General features: G+C 42.7%; 1 protein-coding gene across 6 annotated transcripts in view; it reads left to right on the forward strand.

Annotated features, from left to right (window-relative positions):
- Positions 1-17,683, forward strand: part of Numa1 (nuclear mitotic apparatus protein 1) — a 75,314-nt gene that overhangs the window by 19,485 nt on the left and 38,146 nt on the right. The window contains exon 1 of one of the 6 annotated variants that reach the window (XM_013511818.1): positions 16,421-17,505. The exons of the other annotated variants lie outside the window; for them this stretch is intronic. The gene's annotated coding sequence lies outside the window, so the exon portion shown is untranslated. Of the gene's footprint in view, positions 1-16,420; positions 17,506-17,683 lie in introns of those variants that run through there. 6 annotated transcript variants of the gene reach the window in all.

Raw genomic sequence — 17,683 nt, forward strand, 5'->3', positions numbered from 1 at the left:
TGGTTTATTTTTGGTTTGGTTTGGTTTTTTTTTGAGACAGTTGCACTATGTATTACGGGCTGGCCCTGAACTCACTGTGTAGCCCAAGCTGGCCACAAATGCACAGTGATCCTCCTGCCTGAGCCTCCCTAGTGCTGGGATTAGAAGCATGCACCACCATACTCACCCCCTTTTTATTACTTATTTTGAAACATTTATTTTGAGATTTTGAGGCTAAGTTGCCTATGCTGGGTTTAAACTTGCAGTCTTCCTGCCTCAGTGTCCTACTGCTGGGATTACAAGTATGTGCCACCAAGCCTAGTTTGTATGATGGCTTCTTTCCTATTACTATATAAAATTGAAATTTGGGAGAAGATGGGAGGAGAAATTAGAATTATGAAGTCCTAGTCACTAAAATGATCTTTGGAAATAAAAAGGAGATGATTTACCTCAACTTCCCCATTTGTAAAATGGAGATCATGGCACCTGCCCTGCCCAACCTACTGGAGCTGGATGGCCTGAAATTCCCAGGGATAATGACATCTTACTTTCATGGCCAGGATTCTCAGAAATGTTCTCTAAGGAGAGTATCAGCCTGTCTTTCCCACAAGAGTCAGTGAGTGCCCTGTCTCCTACCAGTTGGCTTGGTGTGCTGGAAATGATCCGCTGCTTCCTAGTGAATCTTCTCTGTACTGCTGAAAGGGGAGAGACCTGTGTTATGTTGATGGCATTTAAGGGCACACAGTGAGGTTAGCTTTGGATTCATGCTGTTACTGTGATGTGTGGGTGGGAGCTACGTTGCCTGTCAAAGTCATTGAAGGAGAGTAGGAACTAGATCTGTTTGTTTCCCATTAGTTGAAATTGAAGAAACAAAGGACGGTGAAGAATAGTAGATGTTTTAGAATTAGTGTCAAAACCTAAAAGTATATCTTTTGATTTCATGTGCGAGTTTTGAGTTCTTTCCTTTAATGTTATATGCCAGACTCATACTGTACATATATTCTTTGAAGATGAGCCACACTCTTAACACACCTATGCTGTTGTCACTTAGGCCACAATTAATTCCCATTCAGAAGCTGTTCTTTAGGAATCAACCATGAGTTATTCTTGCTGTTTAAATCCAGGAAGTAAATATTTTAGGCTTTGCAGGCCATATGATCACAACTCTCAACCTCTGCCATTGGAGAATAAAAGCAGCAGTAGACAGTATGTAAATGAGTGGGTGTGGGTGTGTTTTAGTAAACTGTGATTTACAAAATGTAGGCTTCTTACCTGCAGGCCATAGCGTGCCGTACACTTGACAGAGGCAGAGGCCAAACTTTGACGGGAAGCTGTTGAAAAGTTTTTTTGATGTCTGCTACTTACTGGTTGTGTAGCCTCTCTGAAAAATCTCACGTTTAAAACAAAAATAGTAATAGCTTCCATAAAAAAGCTATCTCATGTCATGGCCATCTTCCAAAATACTTTGTCCTCTTATCACGCTGGACTCTGAGGATAATTCCGTGAGCAAGGGAGGCAGGGATGATGATAGGAAAGGAACAATCAAAACATAGGACAATAACGAAAATGTGTGTCAAAATATTTTTCCCATATATATATATACACATTCATTCATTGCAGCAGTTTGAAATGACTACAGGATGAAAGTAGCCATGTCCATCAGTAGAAAAACATGTGAACACATGATATTTTCTGTTATGCAGCTTTTTAAAAATATGAGTTAGAATTTTACTTGTTGACACTTGATAAAATGTTGGGATAAACAGGTTGCAGAGTATTGTGTAAAAGTGTAAGCCTAGAATTGTGAAAACAGAAAACAGTATCCAGTCATGCTGGCAAATGCCTGTAATCCCAGTACTCAGGAGGCTGAGGCAGGAGGATCACCACAAGTTTGAGGCCAGTCGCGGTTAGCTATATAGTGAATTCAAGGCCAGTTTGAACGAGAGCCTATCTCAAAAAAAAAAAAAAAGTCTCCCTGGTATATTTGTACTTAGTGTTTTTGGAGAGAATGGAAAGAGTATGTTATTTCTCCTCTTTTTTTTATTTTTTATTTTAAAGAGTAAAAGAAGGATAACAATAATGGGGGGAGCTTACCAAATTACAGACAAAGTGGTAGGAAATGATCAATGGTTATTGTTTTACATATTGTTATCTACAAGATAGTTTCTCAGGAAAACAAATAGATAAATAATAGTTACAGACAAAAGAGGTAGGAGATTATCAATAGTTGTTGTACTATACTTTGGTATCTTCAAAGTGGCTTCTGAAGAAAATAAATAGAGCTATACATGAGTGACCTATTGAATAATCATTAACTTTTCTCAATGGTTGTTGTAAGAAACACATAATAATAAACATGCATCCATTTACGAAATAGGATAGGAACAATACAAACATTGTAGAGTTATGGATAGAATAGTAGGAAAATATCAATGGCTACTGTGTTACATGGTGGTATCTTCAAAGTGGTTTCTCAGGAAGACAGAGATATGCAAGAAGGATCTAACAAGTAGCTACAGTCTAAGGGTTGTCAAAAATAGCATATTACCTCCTCACCAGTGACTCCTGTCACTGAGGTGTGACGGCTGGAAGGAAGGCCAGGATTGAAAAGAAGGACCAAGAGACTTGCACCTGTGTCTAGCAACAGGTTGTTTTCTTGTTCCTCCATAGTCATGATTACCCAGGACTCCTCCATGGCGATGACAGTCTGGCCAGAGGGAGAAGGCAGAGTATGCCCTGGGCCCTCTCATTGCTGTTGGACTAACTGGTAGGATGGGTCTGAGCTCTGGGGCCTCCGCTTCAGAGGGCAGACCCATCTCCAGGGGTCACCTTTGCATTCAGGGCATGGCCCATGGGGCCTCTTAGGGCCATTCCTCTTGAGGTGGCCTGGCTTTTAATAGTGGTAGCAGATGAATGCAGTTGTCGAGTTCTTGGGGCTCCGGGAATCAGACTTGGGGTCTGTTTCTCTTAGTGGTGCAGCAAAAGCAGCTGCTTTTTCTCAGTCTCTTTGTTTTCTCTCCTTGGCCGCCTCCTCATCATGGCTATAGAATACTGAGGAGGCAGTTCTTACTAACATCTCAAGTGAGCCATCTGGGGCGAAAGCCATTCTTTGTAGCTTTTTCTCTCCAGCCTCCCATCGCATTGGGACCCCACAACCAGTTAGTGTCCTCTTCCCAACTGTCAGCACAGGAAGCAGGAATCTTGCTGCAGACCTCTCCGGAGCTCCACCACAGCCTGTACTGTCAGGGGAAGAATGGCTTCCAGGGAGTCTCCACAAGTATTACACAAGGTCCTCCTGGTTTACAGCTTGTGAACGGCTCTCATGACCCCAGTCCACAAGACCTCTGACTCCTCGGAATTAGTCTGTATTCTCATGTTCCATGTTCTCTGAGTCCTTGTTCAGCAGCTGCTCCTCCGCTGACTCTGGACCTTTCTGGTTCTCAGTGGCAGGAGCAAGAGTGACCTGTTGTATGGCATGTATTCCCAGGGGTTTCTCCATGTTTGAATGATTCACACATGTCTGTGGGTGGGCATCTGCAGCTGGTGCATGCTGGGCCAATTGTGTCATTGTTTCTCTGTGTCATGGTAGTTCTCAGTTGAGCGGCGGTGGCTGGCCTGAGGGCTGGCATGCAACAGTGCTTGCCACCGCACAGCTTCCCCGGTGCCAGGGGACCTCCTTCTGGGCGCTGGCAAGGCAGGGAGCCGGCCCGAAGACTAGTGCTCCCCACCACATGGCTTCCCAGGCGCCTGCTAGGCTGGGGGCCGGCCCGAGGGCCAGCGCTCCCCACCCGGCAGCTTCCCAGGCGCCGGGGGGCGGGGAGGGGGGGGCGTCCTTCTGGGCGTCTATGAAGCAGGGAGCGGCCCGAAGACCAGCGGGGAGCAACACATGGCTTCCCATGCTCTGGAGCCCCTCTTCCCAGGCGTTATTTCTCCTCTTGTGAGAGGACTTGGAGAGAAGTGACAGGTGGCTTGGAAATTAATTTTATCTGTTATCTAACTTTATATTGCTTCATTGGTTTTGGAAACAAGGAAAAGAAACTTATATAAGGAAGAAATGAATTTCCTAAACATCTTTTCATCTTAATTGGTTTTTAATAGGTGACTTTATTCTTTAGTGAGTTAATGAAGTAAAGAATTATGAAAGTTAAAGTTGAGTTAATAAGGGCATAAGGGAGGCCTTTGAGTAGTAAATAGAATCGGAAGTCAAGGAACCAACTTTGTCCTTGTTCTCAGCTTTCTGATGTGTGAGCTTTAATTTAAAGTGGTGCCAGCTGTGGTGGCACATGCCTGTTAATCCCAGCACTTGGGAGGCTGAGGTAGGAGGATCATTGCTAGTTCAAGACCAGCCTGAGCTACAAAGTGAGCTCAAGGCCAGCCTGAACTGCATAGCAAGAGCCTGTCTCAAAAAAAAAAAAAAAAAATTAATAATAATAATTTAAGATGGTCATTTAACAACTGTTAAATGAGAGCCTAGTCTTTTTATTTCTAAAACAAAGAAGTATACTGGGAGATACATTTCACAAGTTTGTAAGCCCAAAATTAAGATTAGAATATTATATTTCATTTGCTTTATAATATTTATTTAATTTTAACACTGAAATTGGGATGCATTTTATAATTGGTGAATCTTTGAGTTGCCATTGGCCATTTTTTTCACATTTGTTTCATCTCTGAAATTGAGATTATTAAATCCCTTGTAGCATAACAGAGGGTTCCACAAACATGCCCCTTACTTTTCTACTGTAAATTTTTACTTTAGCATAATAATAACCGGCTGTGTGTCTCAGTACCTTTCTCTGAGGGACACAGGAAGAAACTATGTATTTACCTACTTGGCATCATGAAAAGCAAAGTATGTGCACATGTGCAAAAGTGTCAAACTAGGATTTGCACCCACATGATGCTGTGTGGAACAGTTTTTTGCGTATGTTTACCTAAGCATCACAGAGGGTATAACACACCCACACTACTCTAGGATTGGTTTTTTAAAAAGTTTTTTTTAATTTTTCTGGTGGTAGTAGCCTGATAATATAGTATAATGGCACTTGAGAAACCAGATTTACAAGTTTTGGAGGAGCTCAAAAGCGAATCAGCAGATTACCTCATGCATGGATGATGAAGATGATCTATTATGGAAAAATACATGTTTTCATAACAGAAGAATGGTATTGGTGCATGATGGTGATGATGATGATGATGACTTTGACATTAGCCATGTAGCCAAAGTTCCTGTGACAGTGAAGTGGAGCAAGAATTGACTAATATAGACACAGAGAATGCAGACCTTCTTGATTCCAATGACAAAGAAAACAGCAATTTGAGTACATAATTTGACTAGTGAAAATGTTGCAAAGTGGTCAGGCAGCCAAATGAAATCACCCTATGTTAGAACTAGATCCAAAAATATGGTGAGGGTCTTGACAGGGGTGAGACATATAGGACAAAATGCCAACGCTGCCATTCATTGTTAGAAACTGTAACGGACAAAGTGCTATAAGATGCTGTGAAGTACACAAAGACTGATACACAAGTAAAAGGTTTTTTATGCATTAAAAGCTATATTCAAAAATGTATTTAGGCTGGGTATGGTGGCACGTGCGTGTGTACTTTGCAGGGGTTTCTCATGGTAATTTTAGGGATATAAGAGACATAAGGAAGAGTGTGGGTCCATTTTTATTTTATTTTATTTTTTGCCTTTTTGAGGCAGGATCTCACTATGCAGTTCAGGCTGGCCTTGAGCTCACTTTGTAGCTCATGCTGGTCTCAAATTTGCAATAATCCTCCTGCCTCAGCCTCCCGAGTGCTGGGATTACAGGGGTGCACCACCACGCCCGGCCCTGATATTTCATTTAATTGACATATATTTTCTTATTATTTAGGTGTGATAATTGAAACAAAGATTATTTTTGTTACAGAGTTCTATTGATATTTTCAATGTAGTTCATATAGGAATTTCTTTCTGAGGTTATCTTTTAGGTGATGTGAAAATGTTGATGTTTATCCTAAATACACAATATTAAGAATTTAATACTTTATTTTATTGATATTTTATGTTTCTGTTACTTACACATTGTATAGTAAGAACCTCCTGACAAAACAGCAAGACCAGCTTCATATCAAGTATGTCCTACAAAATGGGCAGGAAAGCAAAATACATGTGCTATCAGTGTAAGGGATACATGTGTATGGAACGTGCTGCTGTCATGTCTGAAGACTGCATTAGGTATGATAATTGAAGTAAAAATTATTTTTTTTGTAGAGTGGCATTTGATTGTAGTTTATATAGGAATTTATTTCTGTTCTTTTTTAGACTTTGCACACCAAAAGCCAGGTACCAGTCAATGTTGAAAATTGTGATGCTTTTTTATAAACATTCATTAAATATTAAAAATGTAACGCTTTATATTTGTGATTTTTCTCCTGTTAAGCACTTATTGTTTAATATTAATAAAACTCATAAAATTAAAATGAATAATTAATAGAAATATCCTAAAGAATAAATGTGGGTATGACACACTCATGGTTAGGCTGCTTTGTGACAAAAAATGTGTTATGCTTCAAGTTTATTGAGTTTGAATCTTAAATCTGCTATTTATTTGTCTCTCTCTCTTTTTTTTTTGGTCTTTTTGAGGCAGGGTCTCACTATGCAGTTGAGGCTGGCCTTAAGCTTTGTAGCCCAGGCTGGTCTCAAATTCGCAATGATCCTCCTGCCTCAGCCCCCTGAGTGCTGAGATTACAGGCATGTGCCACCACACCTGGCTCTCTCATGATATTGGACAGATTATTCAACATCTTGAAATCTTTTCTATGAATATGGATATTAATAGTATTTGCTTGAGTCTATACCATGCACAGTGAATAGAAGTTACTAATACTCTTCCATTCACATATTCATCGACTCCTTAACTCACTAGGAAATTTTGTGGTGCTTCTAGAATTTTTCTTTTCTTACTCTTCCCTTAAAATTGATTATCAAAATCTGTCATAGGTAATTCCAAAGCTATTGCTTATTTTCACTGCCTTCAGACATGTATCACTTCTTAGAACAAACAGTTGTTTTATGTACTGAATTATACAGAGGCTTTGTAAAACTGTAGAACTGACTTGGCATCAGATAGAAGAAGCCAATGTTCAGGCTTCCAAATATGCTTTGCTTCAGATCACATGCTTTTGTCTGTATCCTGGGGTTCTATATAAGAATTTCAAGAAGGTTCACTTCTAAAATATAGTTTGAAACCGTGTATTTACTTAAACACTTATCTAACATCTACCATGTACCAGGCGTGGTCCTGAATTCCAAGATTTTAGTGGTAAGCATACAGTCTGTTATTTCAAGGGACTCTGGTAGTGGGAGAAAGAGAAATTAATCATAACACTGAGAAGTATTAGGAACCATGACTGCTATGAAGGAAGGAGTATGGTGCTATGAGAATGCATATTGGCCTAACCCAGGGAGTTCGGAAGTTTAGATGAAGAAGTAACATTTGAAGTGCGATATGAAGGGCAAATGGTAGTTACATGGTGAGGATCAGGAAAAGAAAGCCTCAGCTGGAAGAACAGGTCAACACTGGACCATATGTGAATGTAACTTTCTGCTGCTCATGAGCTTACACTTCTCATAACAGCTAGCATTTGTCTCAAGGATTGTGGTTTGTGAATTCCTTATCACAACCCTCTTAGAAAGTACTGTTACTATTCTCTTTTATACAGCAGAGAACTGAGGGCACAGAGAGGTTAAATAACTTGTACCACGGTTGCACAGACAGTAACTGTGGAGCCACAATCCAAATGAGGCAGATTTAGGTTCAGATTTCATGCTCTTAATTGTTATGCTGTATGTATTGCCTTCCTCTGTTCCTTACCATTCCAGTCTGTGCTTTGTTATGGTTTGTGTCTAGGTGTCCCCCCAAAGCCTCATGCAGTCATAGGGCTTTTTCAGAGGCGGCTGAGTCTAGAGTATGTGATTTTTAGTGCAATGCTGGGATTAAGGGTGGGTGATTGCAGGATTGGATTGGCGCCACCCTTATCCCCCGGTAGACTGGATGCAATATAAGGGACAGAAAGAGGCTTGTCTTGCTCTCTCTTGTTGCTTTTGCTGTCTTCCACCGCCATGAACTGTTTCCCCTCTGCCATGTGCCACCCTGCCTTCGACCTAGCTGATTATGGACTGAAACCTCCACAAACTGTGAGCTAAATAAACCTTTCCCTCCCTTAATTTTGGGTGTCAGATATTTTGTCTCAGCAACGAGAGAAAAGAGTAACTAGACAGTGCTTTACACAGTTGCTATTGGAAACATAGCTGTGGTCATAGTGCTCCCCTTCTCCTTGTAGACACCTGGATTGTCTTTCCCAACAAGGTGAAATCTGAATTTCTTTTTTTTTTTTTTTTTTTTAAATCTGAATTTCTTAGCATGGTGCAAATGCCTCACCATTTGGTGCTGCTTATCTTACCTTAAAACTACAGATTATTGCAAAATGATATGCTGTCTTTGAACATACTGTTTCCTCTGCCAAGAATGCCTAATTTTTGGTGTACTGGAAATAGGGAGATAGATCTTTCTCAAATGGAAGGGGGGAGATGGAGGGAGGAGTAAGAGAGGGGAGGGATAGGGGATGAGAAAGGGAATTAAGATGTGTTATAGAGCCAGGCATGGTGGCACACGCCTGTAATCCCAGTACTTGGGAGGCTGAGGCAGGTAGATCGCTGTGAGTTCAAGCATGGGCTACATAGTGAGTTCAAGACCAGCCTGAACTACATAGTGAGACCTTGTCTCAAAAAACAAACAACAACAAAAAGTTATGTACATGTACCAGCTCTATACAAGGGAAGTAAACACTGCACTACAAACATACTAATAAAAAATTTTAAAACCCAAAACAACAACAAAAGGCTACTTGAAAATCTTTGCAGAGGCCAGCTGTAATACTCTTAGCATATACCATGTGGGAAGAATGGCGAGCTAGAGAGGGTTTAAATTCCTGCACTGATGAACTGCTTTCAGAATGGGAAAACAAGAGGAGGTCTGAAGAACTGAGTCGCTCAGGATGGGCTAATGGTGGCAAGCTTTACTTAGGAAGTAACAAGTACTAAATACTAAAGGGTGACAAGAAGAGAAGTTAGTAAATAAAAGTGTTCTAGGGCTGGGCATATAGCTCAGCCTGCCTGGCAAGTGCGAGGTCGTGAGTTCAATTCCCATACCAAAAAAAAAAAAAAAAGCGTTCTAGGGCTGGGGATATGGCTCACTGGTAGAGTTCTTGACTGGCATGTATAAGGCCAGGGTTCAATTCCCAGCATCACACACACAAAAAAGCATTCTAAACCAGGAATGGTATTTCATGCCTATAATCCCAGCACACTAGGAGCCTAAGGCAGGAAAATTACAAATTCAAACCCAGCCTGGGCAGTTTAGCAAGACTGTCTCACAAGCAAAAATAAAAGGGTAGGGAGCTGTGGATTCAGCTCAGTGAGAAGAATCTGAGTTCAATCTCCAGTACCACCAAAAAATAAGGCATTCTTTATCCCTTCATGAGTTGATGGACATATAGATTGCTTCCAAGATTTAGCTATTATGAATTGTGATGCTATAAACATGGGTGTGCATGTGTCACTATAATAGGTTATCTTTAACTCTTTAGGGAAGATCTCTAGAAGCGGAATCACTGGATCAAATGGAATTTCTAGTTTTAGTTTTTTGAGGAATCACCATACTGATTTTCATACTGGTTATACTAGTCCTCCACCTCCACCTGCCAAGTGCTGGGGGACCACCTCAGCACCACCACATTCAGTTAAAATACTGCCCCCCCTTAAATTCCTGCTGCCCCTGCCCTGGCAGTAGTTTAATCTCTGATCTTTACAACAGTCACCTGTTTTCTGAACTCACTGTTACGCCAGTCGCCTTTTCAAAAACACGCACAGACTGCTGTCTCCCGCTGCACTCAAGCTCTGCCTCTTTCTCTGTCTCTCTGTCTCTTTCTCACCCTGTCTGGCTTTGAGCATGCCAGAAAATGCTCTGCCACTGAGTTATAACCCCAGCCTCCATTGCTTTTTGGTCAGTCACTAGGTGGTGTTTTCTGCTAACTTTGCCAATAGTGTCTTATCTTCCTTTCAGCATTCCTCATGCCCATGTTCTTTGGCGCCTTGTATTATGGTTGTAGATGTGTTTTTTCTTCCATGGGATTATAAACTTGAGTTTAAAGACTGTACTTTGTCTTTGAGTCTCTAGCACAGTATGGAGAAGTGTTTATTTATACAGTTGGATATCCTTGATTAAATTTCATTAATTGTAAGAAAAAAGTAACTTGTGCCTTTAAAAAAAGACTTAGCCCGAGCAGGGGGAAATTTCAGTTACTAGGAAGATTGCTGTGTAGAGCATTGTAGTTCTCAGTGATGCCAGATATGTGGAATTTATTTTTTTGAGTAATAATCAAGTTACTTAGCAAGTTTGAAAATGGGGATAATGAAGCCAGGTGTGGTGGCTCACGTTTGTAATCCTAGAGCTCAGGAGGCTGAGGCAGGAGGATCAAGGTGAGTTCAAGGCCAGCCTGGGTTACAAAGTGAGTTCAAGGTCAGCCTGAACTACATATTGGGAAAAAAAAAAAAGATGGAGATAATGAGCTAGGTATGATGGCACATATTTGTGATTCCAGTACTCTGGGATGCTGAGGCAGGATAGAAAGTTTGAGGCTAGCTTAGGCAACTTAGTGAAACCTTCGGTCAAAGTAAAAAAGAAAAAGGGCAGGGACTGTAGCTTAGTGAAAAGGCCATGGGTTCAGTCCCCAGTACTGCCCGTCCCCCCTTCCAATAAAAGACAGGGACAACATCTGTACTGTCATCCTTTTCACAAGCTGTGGCAGAAACAGTGTGGACAGTGAATGTAGAAGTGGTTTGATAGGAGGCAGCTGAGGTGTGTTGGATGAAGCTCAGAAGTTTGAGTTCTGGCTCTGTGACCTTGGCTGTTAACCTTGAGGGACAGCTATGGTGTTTTTTTCCTACTGAAATTTAGGCTTCTGATCTATCATATTAGGATAAACAAGCCTATCTCTTAGGGCTCTTTGAGGGGATTCATTGAGGAATGAAACAGTCTTCCTTAAATTCTTGAAGTCTGTTCAAATTTTAAGGCTTTATTTTATCATGTCCATGTTAAACACCATTCCAAAAAGCTACCTTGCAAGGCCTTGAGTATAGCACCAGCCATCTTTCACTATGTGCCAGGTTAGTAAGTCGCTGTGACCAGTTTCCAAGGACCTGCTTTTATTAGAGTATTAACCGAGCAGCCATATGTACCTTACTTTGGGCCTGGAACCTGGTAGGATGATAAACAAAGTGCATTTTTTGGGGGTGGGAATGCTATTTATTTGGAAAAGAAACCCTGACTGGTGATGGTTGGGTGAGATTCTGAGGAGACTAGTTCTCTTGCAAGATAGTTGTTAGCCAGGCATTGTGGCAAAGGTCTGTGGGGGGCGGGGGCGGGGTGCTGAGGCAAGAAGATCATGAATGTAAGCCCAACCTCAACAATTTACCAAGGTGGTAAGACCCTATCTCAAAAACGAAGAAAGGGCTAGGGGTGAAGTATAGTGTGAAGGCCGTGGGTTCAATCTTAGTACCCTCCTCCCTGAAAAGATTATTTGTTGTTAATGGTATCCTGTGCAAAGCATCATGAAAACTTTTGGAGGTAGAAAGTTACTTTAGATAGGATCTAAGCCAATCCCCTTCTTTACTGAGACCGAAGCTAGGGCAAGTGACTTGCTCTGAGGCACATAGCTAGCAAGTGACTAGCTCCAGAACTTACCTCCAGGGGCTTTCACTGTCAGCTGGTAGTGTGTTTTCTACCGCTACTGAGGCAGTCTGTAGTTACACATTTGTCTTTGTATCATCAGTTCTGTGTTTGTGAGCAAACATGGTGCCAGATATATTGCATGTAGAAACAGCCATTTTACTCCACTGACAATGAAACAGGGTGAATTAATTAATTAATTAATTTAGAGTCACACTATGTAATTCAGACTGGCTTCAAACTTCGTGATGAGCCTCCTGCCTGAGGCTCCTCAGTGCTAGGATTACAGGCCTGCACCACCACACCTGGCCCAGTAAGGCCTTCTTGAGGGAGAACTGAGTGGGGCTCTTGAATGTTCTTTATTTGGGGGAGCACAGTTTGAGACAGGGTCTGTGCAGTTCAGGTTGGCCTTGAGCTCCCTTTGTAGCCCAGGCTGGTCTTGAACTCGCGATGATCCTCCCGCCTCAGCCTCCTGAGTGCTGGGATTACAGGTGTACACCACCATGCTCGGCTTGAATATTCTAAAGAATCCTCTCTGGGTTCTGATTTGCTCTCTGCTCTTCTTCCCAGGCACATTCAGGCTTACCAACACTGACTCATTAACTAGCCACTACCCTCTGGGGAGGGAGAATGAGGCCTCCCCTGATAAATAAACTGGAGGCCCAGCTTCTGAAATAGGAGGCTTCCCTCCAGCCAAAAGTGGTATTTCCTTTCAGCCTCTCCCGTCATCCTTGAACATTCCACCATCACTCCTATAAGAGGGTTCTTTTTGTATTTGCTGCTTTAGAGGAGTTTTGGTCCTCTAATGTTTGCAAAACTCTTTTCATCCTTAGGTTTGTTTTTTTTTTGGCAGTAGTAGGGATTGAACTGGTACACTGAGATACATCCTCAGCCCCCTTTTCTATATTTTACAACAGTATCTTGCTAAATCACTAAGTTGTTCAGGCTGAAATCAAACTTGTAATCCTCCTGCCTCAGCCTCTCTGGAGCTGGGATTACAGACATGTGCCAGCATGCCTGGCTGAAAACAGTTCTTTCATGATAACTTTTGAATTAGAGCTGTTTATTTATGTTGATTAAAGAGATGATGTTATGAGGAGGAAGAAGTACTGTAAGGCTTGAGCTGCTGAGAATGTGCTAGCTTTTATTTGTTCAATGATTGTCTTCTCGAGCGATAGAAAATAATGTAGAGACGTGGTAGAGAGCTCACTGCTTACATGACTAACTCATGTAAATAAGTCACTTAATTCCTGGGCCTCAAATTTCCTCATCTTTAAAACAGCCTTATGCAATGCCTTCTCGTCTTTTCTCTGCCACTTGATGTCCTGACAATAAATACCTACAGACTATCATTACTGTTGTTGCTGTGCTCTTGTAATTAATAGCTAACATTTAATGAGCACTTCCTGTGTACCAGGCACTGTGCTAAACACCTCCCAAGCTTTAGTTTTTTAAATTCTCACAATAACCCATTGAGGTAAATACTATGATTATCCCCATTTTACAAAAAAGGAAACTGAGAATTAGAAAGATTAGATAACTTGCCTAAGGTCAGAGACAGTTTGAGCCCAGCATGGTCTGTTCCAGGGCCTGTCCTTTATACAGCCATCTTTTTAAAAATTAGTATGTGTTTGGGATACTTGTTTTCCAGAATTAATATGTATATATATTATGTCTTGTTTGTTTGGGGTTTTTTTTTTTTTTTTTTTTTTTTGGTCTTGATCATTTTTGACACTTCCATCTCCTCTTACTTTCTCTGATCCGCTCCCCTTTTCTATCTTCAGAAAGTCTAACTCCCTTTTTCTTATCTATTGTATTTTTGGTGGGTTTTTGTTTTGGGTTTTTGATTAGGTAGGCATCCAGAAGGAACCGCTAGGCTAAAGCCAGCCCTGCTTTGGTTTTTTGAAACAAGGTCTCTTTGTAGGCCAGGCCAGCCTTGAGTTCACTATGTAGACCAGGCTAGCCTCAAACTCATGGCGATCCTCCTGCCTCAGCCTCCTGAGTGGTGGAATTACCGGCATGCACCACCATATCCAGCTTTTTTGGTGGTTTTTTTGAAACAGGGTCTCACTGTGCAGTTTAGGCCGACCTTGAACTCTCAATGATTGTTCTGCCTCAGCCTCCCTAGTGCTGGGGTTATAGGAGTGCACCACCCCACCTAGTTCTTGTACAGAGCCAGGACGGTATGTAGCCTTATAGACCTGCCTGGCAGGCGTCAGTGTGGATAGGGGCATAAATGACTCTACAAGGTACAGCTAGGGCCCAGTCTCAAGTGAATTACTCCTTCTCTCTTTTTGTTTAAACTGTAAAATAAATGGTAACATTTTTCATTAAGAACATAATATTGATGTTTTAAGCAAATAATAAAATGAATACTCATACACCTACCATTCAGCTCAGAAGATGGAATATTACTAAGCCCTTTAAATATCACTGGGCTCTTAACTGAATATTGCCCTCTCCAACTTTTGTCTGAACACTTGCTGGAATTTTGTTAGCCATTTTTCTTCCTTCCTTGCTTCCTTGCTTTGTGCTTTGCTTTTTCTCTTCTCTTGTTCCTACTCCATTTCAGGGGATGGTGAGGGGAGGCATGTGGAATCAGGCAAGAGCCCTGTGGTCTGCCTACTCCATGGTGAGGCGGAGAGGCTGGGGCCGTTCTGCCAGCCACAGGAAGGGGAGACGAGAGGGAGGCTGGAGAAGCTGGGCCAGTTGGAAGAGAGCTTCCAGAGCACCATTCAGCCTCTCTGTTGCTCTGGGTTCAGAGCACAGTCTAGGGTGGGGAGTCCTCTCACTTTGAGACAGTATCCATTCTCTGCAGACTCTCAAGCTTCAGGCAGGGCTGATACAGTTCCAGATGTGGCCAGAGTGGTGTTAGCAGGCTGGCCTTCTGTTTTCACCCAGGGACTTTCTGGAGTGTTGATGGTGCCAGTCTTTAAGTAATGTTTACCACACTGCCTTTCTATAAACATTTTGGCATTTGCTTTGCGTTTGCTTTTGTGGTGCTTCTTTGAGTAAAAAATTTCCTTTCTATTAGTTATGATTGCTGACTACAGGTTGCCGACAGTAATGTGGGAACAGCCCCAGGGCCTGGGAGGAAAAGGGTTATGGGAAGTCCCTGCAGCAGTGTGCCTTGATTTGACTTCCTCTTCATCCTCACCACATACCAGTCATTCTCTGGTGGCCAAAAGGTTGGATTTGGAAACCTGTCATTCAGATGTAGTTCAGTAGTACAGATTTTTTTTCTTTTCTTTTTTTTTTTTTTTATTTTAAGATAGGGTCTCACTATGTAGTTCATGCTGGCCTTGAACTCACTATGTAGCCCAGGCGTGCCTCAAACTCACTACGATCCTCCTGTCTCAGCCTCCCAAGTGCTGGGATTATAGGCGTGCGCCACTACACCCAGACTAGTAGTATAGATTTAAGCAGCTGTATTGTCCTAGGTATTATGGCAGATGAGAGACAGAGAGAGAGAGAAAACTGGGTTACACCCTTAAGGAATTTACATTCTAGATACAAAGATAAGACTTTCATGCACATACATACAAGCATTACAAGTGCCAAATCCAGAATGTAGATCATTTTTGCAATCCCCCAATGTAATACACACGGTAATGAAAAATAACTTCAAACAGGTAATAAACATATAGCATCGAAAGTTTCTGAGTGGTTGTCCCCCACAGTCTAACTTATTCCTCAAGATGACCCAGTTCTGTATTGGAGGAACTGGGATTTGAGCTGGCCTCTGAAGTAAAATCTAAAAAGCAGACGGCTGGGCAGACGGCAGGCATCCTGAGGACTTAGTCCTCTGCCCCAAGAGGAGCCGCCGGCCTGTCCAGCTTTTCCTACAGATGATGAGCAAACCTAGGTTGTAACATTTTGGTAACAAGAAACCAAAATACCACGTAGGAGCTAACCTTTGTGAAGCACCCTCTGCGGGCTTTGTGCTAGCAAGGGTGCTGGCACCTTGTAGATGTTAGTGAATTAATCATCATTTTATAGCAGAGATGTCCTTATCCTTACTGTACAATAGGGACACTTCAGACTCAGATTATTTGCCAGAGTCACATAGTTAGCAAGTGGTAGAGAGTTCAGCCATGTACTAGTTGCAGATCTTGGGGAAATTATTTAATCTCTGTGGCTCAGTGTCCTCATCTTCTCTGTACTTGGGTGGTAACACGTGCTTCGTTAACGGGTGTTTAAGCTTACGAATTTATGCACATTAGGTCAGTAAGACAGTCAGGGACATCTGGAGCACAGTAAGCATTAGCTGCTACTGGTTTTGCCATTTTTCACTCTTGTTCTGACCCTCGTCTCCGCAGATTGATTCTGTATGTTTTCCCTCACACTTGCCTCCCTTGTACAGTTCTTTCAGCTGCTTGCTTTCTTTTCCTTTTCCTTTGCTTTTTGTGATACTGGGATTAAACCCCGGGGCTTGCATTAAAATCTGTCCTTTTAGTTTGTTTTTGTCTTTGTTTTTTGAGACAGGGTAGCTTTGAACTCATTGTATAGCCCAGGCTGGCCACACACTTGCAGTAGTCTTCCTGTCTTGGCCTCCCACATGCTGAGATTATGGCAAGAGCTGCCATGCCTGGTTTATTTATAATTTTGAGACAGGGTCTTGAATTTGAAATCCTCCTGTCTCAGCCTTTCCAGTAGCTGGAATTACAGGCATGCACAATAGTGCCCAGCCCCCCTTGCTTTCTATCAGTTCTTTATCGATCTCAGGGCCTGCATTCCCCTTCTTTGCATTCTCTTACCTCTCCTACTCTGTCCTTACCTATCTTGTCTGTTGGGACGATCTCCTGCCTCGCCTCTTTGCTGCTAGTTTCATTCATTTCTATGCCAAAATAAACCTGGAGCACAGTTCTCACATTGCAGCCCGTGTTAAAAACAAACAGCTAAATAAACTTTAAACCTTATTTGATTCCTTGGCTGCGAAGTTCAAGATTTTCTGAAACTGACCTCACCTCTCCTTTGGGTCTGTGCTTCCACTACTTTCATACTCTTCTGCTTTGTCTCCCCACTCTTTCTTCCTTTCCACCTATGTGCTTTAAGATCCACATTAAAATTTCACTTCATTTTCTCAACTCTACCCTACTCTGCATGGCTTAGAATTTTTTATATCTTTTGTATAAGTTAGTACGTACTCCTAAATATAATTTTTTAGTCTATTTTCAATTTCTTACTGAATTACAAACTATCTTAGTGCAGATGCTGGGTTAAGTGTATCTTTAGATATTCTCTTCAATGTTCTGTAGCAGTGCTTTGCACATAGTAGGTGCTCAGTAAAAGTTTGTGGTATAATAAGACAGGGTCCTTTTGAAGTAGCTGATGGGCTTCTCCAATAGCCTCCCGAAGGTCGCTTCTCAGTGGGTGGAAATGCTGTGGTTTTGTCTTCGCAGAGTCAGACATCTTTTCTTTCGGCCCTGTAGGGGAGGCAGAGCTTTCAGACTCAGCCGATGGGTCCCAGTGCCTGTGCCTGTGAAGGGCTCCAGCCAGTGCCTGCTGAACTCAGTCCCGTGCCTTGGCCCCTCGGCCCCTCCCCACAAATACTGGCGTAACAGGGGATTAGGTTCTGGCAGCACAGCTGGGGTTTTGGCGGCCATTCCACAGTCGACAATAGCACGCAGCCACCAGGCAGGACCGCGCGGGGCTGCACTCCAGGGCCGGATCTGCCGGGGCTTCTCGTTTGGGTGGCCGAGGGGGAGGAGCGGGCACGGCGCCGCATCCTGGCCGTGCCACGCAGAAGGTACAGGCTGGAGAGGTTCCCGCGGGGAACGGGCTCGGGGGAGGCCGTGTCCCCGGGCAGGCGGCGCCCACGTCAGGAGGCAGGCGCTTTGTGTGCGAGCGGGCGGCGCGCGGCCTGGGTGTGCTTCAGACACGCCCGCCCGCGCAGGAGGAAGCCGCCCAGTCCCGGCCGCGCCGCG

This window comes from Chinchilla lanigera, unplaced genomic scaffold (genome assembly GCF_000276665.1).
Source record: "Chinchilla lanigera isolate Chin_1 unplaced genomic scaffold, ChiLan1.0 scaffold00013, whole genome shotgun sequence".
NCBI lineage: Eukaryota > Metazoa > Chordata > Mammalia > Rodentia > Chinchillidae > Chinchilla > Chinchilla lanigera.